Raw genomic sequence first — 12203 nt, 5'->3', positions numbered from 1 at the left:
CAAGGGGGCTAGAGAGGGTGGAGAACTGTGTGTGTGGGTTCAGACTCGGAGTGAGTTCAACAGCAAGTGCAGCGAGCTACATTTCTTCTTCCCTGTTATGTACGGCGTGGGTTACGGCCAGACAAGTAGTTGAGGGTTGAATTGTAGGGAAGGACTACACGCCTGCGCACATATATTCAAACGCACATACCTATAGTCTATATAACTATAACCTGCTATAACTTAACTATAACTAACATAACCTGCGCGAAAGAGAGAAAAAAATGAATGCGTCATTGTACCCAGCACTTCTGAAAATGCACTTCCGAATGCGTCTCTGTCCTCAGCACATTTCAAACCAAACTGACGCCCATGCCTATAGACTGAACGAGTTTTTGAAGTTTGGGTTAGGGTTAGGGTTAGGGTTAGGGTTAGTGTCGTGTTAGCGGTCCCTAATAACTAATGATCGTTGCGATGGAAGTGAATCAATCAAACTAACTTTTTCTAAGAACTGCTATAAAGCCAAAACAATCTCTGCTACTTTAAACTATCCTTGTATCTCTGTAAAGCCGCTTTGGAACAATCTACATTGTTAAAAGCGCTATATAAATGAAGATGACTTGACTTGGAATATTTGAGTAAGCTAATTCATACACAACTTAAAGTTATTATTAACCAGCTAATTCTACAAATTATACATTACTAATTGGTAACACAGTTGTAACCACCCCAACCCACAATAAGGGTGATTCACAGTATCAAAGGTTGTCGGTGGGTCAATAACCAAGACGACACTCAAGTACCCAAAACTCATTAGATATAAATTTTATTTGTTTATAATATTAAATAATATTATAACCCAGGGGGCAGCAGGTTAATGCAATCATGACAGGTACAATTCAACTACTCAGGTATTTGTAATTAAATATTATCCTGTTTGTTGATGTCTTATTATTCTCTAAGTTAAATTATTGCTGGATCATATTCAGCACCGGGTTGGTTAAATACATACATTGCATGAGAGGTGATCGCATTAATTTAATTGCACTGCAAACCTCAAAGTCATATTAAATACCACACCAATAAATACACACCAAATATCAAGGACAGACCGTCAATAACACTCATGCTAAATACAGCCGTCGTCAATATACAGTACAAGCGAAGTGGCATATGGGAGATAATAATAACCTGCCCACCCCCCCTCACACACGCGCTCACTTTACACCAGTGTTGGGAACGTTACTTTAAAAAAGTAATTAGTTATAGTTACTCACTACTTGTTCCAAAAAGTAACTGAGTTAGTAACTGAATTACTATAAAATAAAAGTAACTCGTTACCAGGGAAAGTAACTATTTGCGTTACTGTTAAAAAAAAAGTTGCTATATGTTAAAGAATTTGGATTTTTTTTTTAGCAGTTTTCACAAGTCAGTTGAAATGAGTAGAACAGACAGGTGTTTGTACATAACTTTCGATATTTATTGCATGTCGACAGACAGCAAGAGGTTTATCCTGCACTTCAAGCATTATTTTTGTAAGAAAAGTAAACAGTTACACCATATAAAGTGCATTTAACTCTAGCAAATTAAATCAACCGCTCTCAACTTTTCATTAAAAGTTTGATTAATAAAGTAAAGGCATAGAACCAGTTTATTTGTAGTGCACTGACAATAGTTTTATATAATTAGTTCATTAATTAAATTAACAAAAAGACAAAAAGACCTTGAGATATGTTTGGTAATTGTACCTGAATGAATTGAAAATTAATTTGCTACATTTCAGATTAATAACGTTATATTTGTTTTCCTTAAAATTTTAATTAGCAGTAACTTAAACACTTTCCAGTTTTAATATCCTTAAACAAAATTACGGAGTATGTTTTTGTTTCCACTGTTCGATCCATAGGGTTCGATCGCGTCCGCACCTCACACACACACACACACACACGCACACACACACGCACTCACACAAATGTAAACACTTTGCGCCTTTTCGATCGCGCCCGCGCCTCTCTCTCTCTCTCTCTCTCTCTCTCTCTCTCTCTCTCTCTCTCTCTCTCTCTCTCTCTCTCTCTCTCTCTCTCTCTCTCTCTCTCTCTCTCTCTCTCTCTCTCTCTCTCTCTCTCTCTGTGGCGCGTGTGCTGGCATGTGTGTAAAAACACTGGCTCTGATTGGCTACCATGAAACACATGACTCTGCCTTAGCCAATCATAATCGCTTAACTCGTTATTAACCCACTAGCTGTGCGAGCTAGTGATGGGCGATACTGCAAATTTCGGCATCGATCCGATACCAAGTAAATACAGGGCCAGTATCGCCGATATCGATACCGATACCAATACTTTTTTATTTTAAAAGCATGCACTTGAACTTGTATGCACTTTCCTGTGCTAGAGCAGTGTGTCATGATTTATGAGGTGAATGCATCATTAATATGCTAAATCTGAATACGTTTTCATGACTACTAGGCCTAAATATTTTGTGATTTGTGCTGTCAACTCGACTGTAATTAGTCAGTGACTTTTACAAAACTACCCTAATTATAGTATTAGCCTACTAGTACTAGCCTACTGTTCAAAAGTTTGGGGCCTGTAACATTTTTAATTCTCTTCTGCATTAATTTGATCAAAAATACAGTAAAAACTGTAATATTACAATTTAACATGGGCTATCTGTTTTCTATGCCATAGTAAACTGTAATTTATTCATGTGATCAAAGCTGAATTTTCGGCATCATTACTCCAGTCATGATGAGAATTAATTTTAATATGCTGATTTGCTGCTCAGGAAACATTTCTTATTATTATCAATGTTGAAAACAGTTTCATATTTTTGTGGAAACCATGATACATTTATGCAGAATTATTTGATGAACAAAGTTCAAAGAACAGCATTTATGAAGTAGATTTTTTTTTAACAGTGTAAAAACCCTTGACTGTCACTTTTGATTAATTTAATGCATCGATCCTTGTTGAATAAAAATATTAATTTCAGTAAACAAATTTTACTGACGTCAACATTTTGAACTGTTATGTACCCCTACACTTTTGGTTTGTTTATTGCGAAATAACTCCCGATCACGCTCTCTGTGATTGATTGGTTTCGTCTTGTATCCAGATGACTAGGAGAAAAAGTTCTATCCTACACAATTATCCGCTAACATTCGCTTATTTTTCAACTTAGAAACTTATTTTACTAACTAAATTGCGTGCTAAATTAATAAAAAACATTACTGGTAAAAAAACACACATTTGGATCGATATTTTTATGTGAGGATCGATCCTTTTCGATACCACGTCAGTATCGAAGTATCGATACTTCAGGATCGATCCGCCCATCACTAGTGCGAGCCAGGGGTGCGTTCGGATTACACAGTTTATTCAATCAATGCATAGTAACGCAACGACTTTAAAGTCCAGTAATGTTAACGGCGTTGTAACGACGGGAAAAGTAATTAGTTAGATTACCCCGTTACTGAAAAAATAACGTCGTTACCTAACGCCGTTCTTTTAAACGGCGTTATTCCAAACACTGCTTTACACACACATAGCGCCGAGGGACCAGTAGTTTCACACATAAATTAGGGCTTCCCCGGCGAACAAGACAATACCAACACATACATCAACAACAGTAAAGCATGAGTGTGTACTGCTGGCTTCTTCCCGCTACCGGACGTGGGTTACCGCGTTCAAGGAACTCAGCAGCAGCAAGAACAAACCCTACTAAATAACAAATACATCATTCCTTTATAGTTTTAATCTCTGATTGCTAATGCCACACAGGTGTTTCTCTCCCCCAGCCGTCATGAGGAAAACACGGTGGCCGCTATAGTATCGCCACTCCCCTTATTTGAGATGAGCATTTTACACAATGATCTGATAGCACAGCACTTGCTGAATGAGTACAGCGATATACCACATTAACACACACTGCTCTCAAACCAAGCTCATGCTTCAGTCATAACCATGATGGAAATCCCCCAAAAAACAACATAAAAGAAACTCTTCTATAACATAACATAACATAACAGAACATTAAACACTACTAAGTCTGCCACTTAACATTAATTTGGCACAAAAAGCATTTTATAACACTTACTTTTAGCATTTCCTCTGCCTTTTGAGTGCCATTGCAAAGCAGGCTGGGAAATAGAAACCCTTCCCCAGTTTCAGCTAACTTTAAGTTTATCTGAATTAAATCACTGATCTGACATAACTTACGCATCACCGACACGCATATTTGACGCGTCCCCTTTAAGAAGGCGTTAATGCGAGTTTGCGCGGTTTCTGATACATACCTTTAATAAAACTACACAACTGTTGTTGTTCTCTCGCTGCAATCCTGCCTCTGTGTGTTTCTCAGAGCTCAAAAAGCTTTATGCTTTCTTTATGCTTTTAAAAAGCATTGGTCCCGCAATGCTCAAGACACATTTACGGCCTCGCTTAACTATATATGTATTGTTAATTATTGCAGATCTGCATCAAATTAAGTGTATTTCATGTGTGTGTTGACCAGTGTAGGGCATGTTACTTAAAGAAGTACTAGTTTCTTCTCACAAATAGTAACTGAGTTAGTAACTATACATCATTTTAAAAGTAACTAATTACTAGGGAAAGTAACTATTGCCTTACTTAAAAAAAAAAAGTTAAAATATCTGGGTTGCAATATTAAATAGGTTAAATGAATGAAATTGACACTAAATAGAATAAATTATCATTATAAAACACTGTTAATGTTAATGTTCCTGTGAGAGACATCTATTAAATGCAATACATTATTGTAAATATTATCATTACTATAGTGGAACATTAAAACACAATAGATGGTTTAGAACTTTTAATATTTATTACACAGACCACAACTGGCCAACAGATGAGTCTAAAAATGAATTATGCTTCTTAAGAAATGTACCAAAAATAAATAAATAAATAATAATAATAATACATATATGTGTAGTGCAAATTAAAATGATAAAACTGTCACACAACTGGTAGACATATGTGGCGTACTTGAAGTATTTTCTTCCTCACTAAAGTCAACAGTTTAACAATAAGTGCTCTCAATATAATACTGAACAATGTACCAAAGATAAATAATAATAATACCATTTTTGGGTTTTATTTTACAGAGAACGTCATCATCAGAGGTTATTTAAGCCAAATTCTAGCGGTTCCCTGTCGGTTATTTTTAGATGTTTTTTTGTATAACCATGTAAACGTTGCAGAAGATACCAATATGCTACAGAGATTATTATAATGTTGAAACGTGTAATTTATTTATAAACAAACTATAATGCTCGGAGACACTCGGTCTCTCTTGCACACTGTCGTGCGCGCTCTCAGACACCCTCGGTCTCTCTCGCGAGCACGCTCTCAGACAATCTCTCTCGCGCACTGTCGAGCACGCTCTCAGACACACTCGAGCCTCTTTCGAACAGCTCTTTGAACCCGGCAAATTGCCAGAGTGCCTTCTGTGTGAACGCAAACACGACCAGGGATTTATGCCAGGATCGATGCCGATCCCGGCATAATAATAATGCTGTGATAATAATAATTCCCCGATAATAATGCTGTGTCGTAGTGATGACGCTGTGAAACGGTACGTAATGCGCAAGTGTATGATCGAATCAGAGAAAAAATGCAGGTTTCTCGAGAGAGAAATCGCAGCTCATAAGCAAACTTAAGACGCTGCGGAGACATTACAAGTCACATCGTTGTCACGTGTCTTTACGGGATTTTTGCAGGTTGTGTGTGAATGCACTCTCTGATTCCGGAAAATCACTGGCAGTGTGAATGAACCAAAATCAAACGAACGAGTCTGTCGAGCGCGTTCTCGGACACAATCGGTCTCTCTCGCACACTGTCGAGCGCGTTCTCGGACACAATCAGTCTCTCTCGCGCACTGTCGCGCGTTCTCGGACACAGCTCTCAGACACACTCGGTCTCTCTTGCGCACTGTCGAGCGCGCTCTCGGACACACTCGGTCTCTCTTGGGCACTGTCGAGCGCGCTCTCAGACACACTCGGTCTCTCTTGCACTGTCGAGCGCGCTCTCAGACACTCGGTCTCTCTTGCACACTGTCGAGCGCGCTCTCAGACACTCGGTCTCTCTTGCACACTGTCGAGCGCGCTCTCAGACACTCGGTCTCTCTGCTCTTCTGCTATGAAACTAGTGAGCTGCTATGGTCAGCATATCAGAAGCTGTCTATAGGGAGCGACACAAGTCACTTTACAACAGAGTCCTGTGAAATACATGACCAGTTAAAGAAAACAACAAGAAAAGCAGGAAAAATGTCAAATATCAAAATACTTTGTGGCATGATTGTTGTATATAGGCTACGTTTTTTTTCCAAAGGATTATTATTTAAAATAAAAACAGAGAAATGTGTCGGTAATAAGAAGTGTTTTTCAAGAACTGAAGAGCAAAAACATTCTCTTAACTAGTGCTGTGTCTATAGTGGTTTGTCACTCACTCACACTCACACACACATACACTCACGCAAGAAGTTTAGCTCAAAGGAAACAGTCACACAGCTAGAACGGAAACACAAGATCAAAGAGGCACGCACTTCTTCTTCTTCTCGGTTGTTTCCGCATCGCTGCTCTATCTTTACATCTTGTACAGTTCATCATTCATCACTGGTTTCTCGTGTGTTTCTGCTCATAAAGCTGATTCTCCAGCATCAACAGGAGTTTCAACCATCACTCACCCGCTTCAGGTATCAAATAGCTGTGTTAACTTCAGCTTATAAACATGATTGTTTACATGTATATATATATATATATATATATATATATATATATATATATATATATATATATACATACATATATATATTGTTTTTTATTGTTAGTCAAAAGCTAATGCGTTTGAACACTGAACTCATGTCAACTACCCCCTGTTTAAAAACAGTATATTTTCTGAGTATTGAGAAGAATAAGATAACTGAAGTCTGATGAAGAATTCACGATGGCGAGATGTTTATTAGCTGAGGTTTATGTGTTTTATGATGATGCGAGTTGATGTGATGATCTACTTTCAGATGAGAGTGAGAGATATACAAGCATGTTGTTCGTGACCACTTAGGCTACATGTGTTTATTACATCTGAGAATAACAATAGCAAACTGCTGAACACGGGAAACGCACTGTCGGTAAATCACATGTGACACATCATGACACACAAGTCATTCCCACTTTCACTGATGTTTTTTTTTTAATTATTATTATTTTTACCATCATCACTTCTTATCATAATTACTAAACACTTTTTTCATTTTTAAAACACTCTTTTAAGTTAAATCCTGGTTTGATGACATAATTATGGGGCGCCGTTTGTAAAGCGGCTCACGCTGAAAATAACAGCAACATTTTGTCACATTTAGCTTCAAACAATGTTTAAAAAACTGGTATGAATTTTTGACAGTCACTTTTTACCATATTTATAACAATATTTGTCAACTTAGAGATATTTTAAATAGTTAAATCTAAATATTAAATGTTACACCTAAATGTTAAATCTAAATGCTAGATCTAAATCTAAATGTTAAATCTAAATCTAAATCTAAATCTAAATGTTAAATCTAAATATTAAATCTAAATCTAAATGTTAAATCTAAATCTAAATGTTGAATATAAATGTTTAGGGTGAAACTAAATATTTAACTAATATGCAAATTAAAAATGCCGGTGACCGGAATTGCCAAAATAAAAGCTGGAGGAGGTCAGTGTGTGTTTATAGCATGGTTTATAGTGTCAAATAACGAATAAAAACCATCTCATCCGAGGAAATTGACTCTTGGACATGGATTATCGTGATAATAACTACCTAAAATAATTAACACGTTTGGAGAAACTGTATTTGAAGAGTAGGCTAGTGTCACTTTTATGAAAAGTGCGGGACTTATGGCCTGTAGCCATAATAGCCACGAGGGGGCTCACTTTGACTGAATGTCATGTCATCACTCTGTCATCACTCTCTGTCATGTTCGCTTGCTTATTTTATTAGTTATTATCACGATAATCCATGTCCAAGAGTCCATTTCCTCGGATGAGATGGTTTTTATTCGTTATTTGACACTATAAACCATGCTATAAACACACACTCTCACTGACATCCTCAAGCTTTTATTTTGGCACTTCCGGTTACCGGCATTTTGAATTTGCATATTAGTTAAATATTTAGTTTCACCCGAAACGTTTAGATTCAACATTTAGATTTAGATTTAACATTTACATTTAGATTTAACATTTAGGTGTAACATTTACATTTAGATTTTACATTTAGGTGTAACATTTAATAGATTTAACTATTTAAAATATCTCTAAGTTAAGAATTATTGTTGTAAATGTGGTAAAAAGTGACCGTCAAAAATTCATACCAGTTTTTTAAACATTGTTTGAAGCTAATGTGACAAAATGTTGCTGTTATTTTCAGCGTGAGCCGCTTTACAAACGGCGCCCCATACATAATACCACAGATGTTGTTAATGAAAAAAAGAAAAGAAAAATAGTAATTATTTTCTATATTCTAAATGCTAAGCAGATTTTTTTTTTACAGTCTTGGATTATGTTCATTATTAACAACAACATTATTTTTTATGCAGTGACCTTTGACCTTCACAGTTTTCACATGCAGAGTCTATATGAATCTGTGTGTGAATAATTTACAGTACAATATCATCTCTTTCTTTCAAACTGTTCACACACACACACACACACACACACACACACACACACACACACACACACACACACACACACACAATTATATCTGCATAAGTTGTCAGGAATAAAGTGAGGTTTTGCTTTATAGGCCAAACCTGAGAACATGTGGTAAAAATATCTGGTAAAAAAATAGTACAGATGTAAATGTTGAAGCCTTGCCATCAGAATGAAAGCCTGTTAACAAAGATTGCATCACTTTATAGTTAAATGACCCTGGGATTAAATATTTAAATTGGGATATTTTTGTCCTGAAGCTCCTGAGAGGAACTATTTTGTGTTTCTGGTGTAAAATAGATTTATCCAAGGTAAATGAGACTGAAATAGTAAAATTCCAATGAAAATACACACCTGTGCCAAAATGTGTGCAGTTGGCATTAACACAGGCGACATTATCAAAAACAAATAAAAGTGTAAAATGTCCATAAGGTCACACAAGGGTTAAATGTGTGTGTTTTGTATGGTTGCCCTTCAGTTCAAAGACACTGAAGTAGATGAAGCTTTTTCTTCTCAACGGTTGTTTATTCTAGATGATCTGAATGAGGGAAAACCCACACGAGTGCAGATCAGTTCCCAGAAACTTAGATAAAGATGTAAGAATGAAACTATAAACTTGTGTACGAGTCACAATAAAAGAGCTCAAAGACTTGTAGGCAAATTAAAATAGTTACTTCAGCAAATGCGTTTTTATCTCTAGTTAACACTTTGGTTAGCTTTATTGTGGTTTTCATTGTAGATGGAAGGCTACTTCATTTACAAATGTGATTGAGCATTAACCTTTAGCGCCACTTACTGGACTTTACACTGTGAAAGTGTCATAAAATGCTCAAAAACAGTGAAATATCATTCTGCAGAAATGTCAACACAGGCACAAGTCGGATCAGCCAGAAACGAGAATTATATGATCATTTCACCTTCATGTCGTTTAACTTATCTTGTATGTCCCATAGAGGAAAGTAGCCTTAGTCATACAGGGTGAGTAAATGATGACAGACTTTACATTTGTGGTGGACTGTTACTCAGACTGTAAATTACCCTCGTCTGGAATGATTTTTGTTTTCAGCTGATGATCAACTCTCTCCTCCAGACACCTCATATGTGACCCTGGACCACAAAACCAGTCTTATGGGTAATTTTTCTAAAATTGAGATTTATACATCATCTGAAAGCTGAATACATAATATTTCCATTGAAGTATGGTTTGTTAGGATAGGACAATATTTGGCCGAGATACAACTATTTGTAAATCTGGAATCTGAGGGTGCTGAAAAATCGAAATATTGAGAAAATCGCCTTTAAAGTTGTGCATTTCTAATGGCGATAGTGCTGCAACCACTCACAAAAATAAATGTTTTATATATTTAAGGTGGGAAATTTACTAAATATCTTCATGGAACATGATCTTTACTTAATATCCTAATGATTTTTGGCATAAAAGAAAAATCGATAATTTTGACCCATACAATGTTTTGTTACAAATATACCGGTGTGACTTAAGACTGGTTTTATGATCCAGGGTCACATATAGACACTACAGAAGCAACTCTCACTCTACCTTTATTTTTAAACACGTTTTAATTAGGCCTGTCAATAGAATTTTAGTAGCCTATTTTATTAACATAGTCTGTTATACAGACTCACAAGGTCTGTGATATTCTCGGCTGAATTGGTTCCATTAGTAGTGAACAAACTGTAACTTACCCTCGTGAACAAATGTGGGTACTTCGTATAAAAGTTTGAGAACTCAAGCTAAAGCAAAGTGCTGAAGCTAAAAGTCCCACAACCCTCCCCGGTCTCCCCTAGATGTAAGAATGAAACTACGACATTAGACATGAGTTCTCAGTGTAATACTGAAACTGATTTCTGGACGTCATAATGTTTTTTTTCTACAACTGAATTGATATAGCAATTGGCAGCCCTGCCTCTGTGTATTTGAGGGCTCAAAAGGTACAACTGTTCTGTTTCTTTATGCTTTAAGAAAGCATTGGTCCCCTAACCATCAGGAGAGCAGCGATGTGTGAACTGAGTCTGGTGACAGTGCAGTGTGTCACAGTGAAGCTTAGAACAGTGGTCACATGAACCACAGGCAGCCATTTTGTGTCTTGTTTCAGCATGTGCTCAGGTCACATGACTCCATATTCTCTCCAATGAAAAGTGCATTTTTCACAGTTAATCACAATCACCCACAAAACACATGAGCCCCCTTCACTGGTCAGTGAAGAAGTAGGTATTTTCAAGAACTGTACATTATATCATCAGAAGTTTTAACAAAAAACTGTGTGTTGCCTCATGTTTTGGAAAGATTTAAGCTTAATATTTCATATGTTGTGCACTAGAAAAAACAAAACAATTTTGCATCTGTTTTTCACTGTATTTACTCAAGATTATTTTGGAAAGATTTAAAAACCTTTATTAGTTGAAAACTGAAGTGTATGAACTTTGTGTATTTGATGTGCTTTTTAATAGTCTAAATCTATTTTACTATATAATTACATTTAACATTTAAAGAACAACGTATTATATCACTATTTATTTTATTAGAAAAAATACCATATACATAAAAAGAAGTGGATTCAATGCAAACCAAATTTTTCATATTTTAAAAATTACTTTATATGTTTTCAGTGTTTTTTTTTTTTTTGTTTGTTCCAAAAGATTTACATACTGCTTTTAAAGCACTGGATTGTATGTAATATTTCTATTTTTGTTTATTTATTTAATTTTTTTCTTTAATTTCATGGCAGCTTGAGCCCCGTCCGTGAGTTCACCAGCGCACACACACACACACACACACACTGAAGAGTCCGGCTGACCTGCGGCTGAGCCCCGTCCTGTAATAATGTCAATATGTAATACCTCTTGTTCTCATGGCATTAAATAATAAAAAGTCTCCTTTGAAGCAATCTGTGTTGTATATAGGGCTATAATTGTAAATGAACGGCCAGAACGCATTAAAAGTTTTCTGTCTGGAAACCGTAGGCTATTTAACCCAACAGTCGGGTTATTTCTAGAAATTACCCAACGATTTAAAAATGACCCAATATCATATATGCCAATAAAATAAGGCAGACTCGACTGTATTGTATTCTCCGGGTTAAGAGAAAGCAGCAGAGATGAACTCAAATGCCACTGAATATTATCAGCTACATTAACATATTCATCAGCTCAGAGCTGGATTGGATGGATTAATACAAACTCAAACTAACGGAATATATGTGTGTCTTATTCTTTAAAGCGTGTAAACGGAGTTTGATACCAGGAAGTGTTTCAGCTCCGGTCTCCATCTCCACTGAATCTGAACACATAAAGCTCATACACTGACCTAATGTTTCTAAAAACAAAAACACTTCGAAACGTATTAAAAGAAATCTCAATATATTCTTGAAATAATTAATGATACTCAACATACGTGCATGAAAGGAATATAATCTCACAGGAGTCGAGCTGCTGTTCAGGGTTGTTTACTTTCACTTTCCACAAGACCTATTCCTTTCTGGTGCCG

The sequence above is a fragment of the Abramis brama genome (assembly GCF_963993115.1).
Source record: "Abramis brama genome assembly, chromosome: 1".
Lineage (NCBI taxonomy): Eukaryota > Metazoa > Chordata > Actinopteri > Cypriniformes > Leuciscidae > Abramis > Abramis brama.
This window is presented reverse-complemented; position numbering follows the sequence as displayed.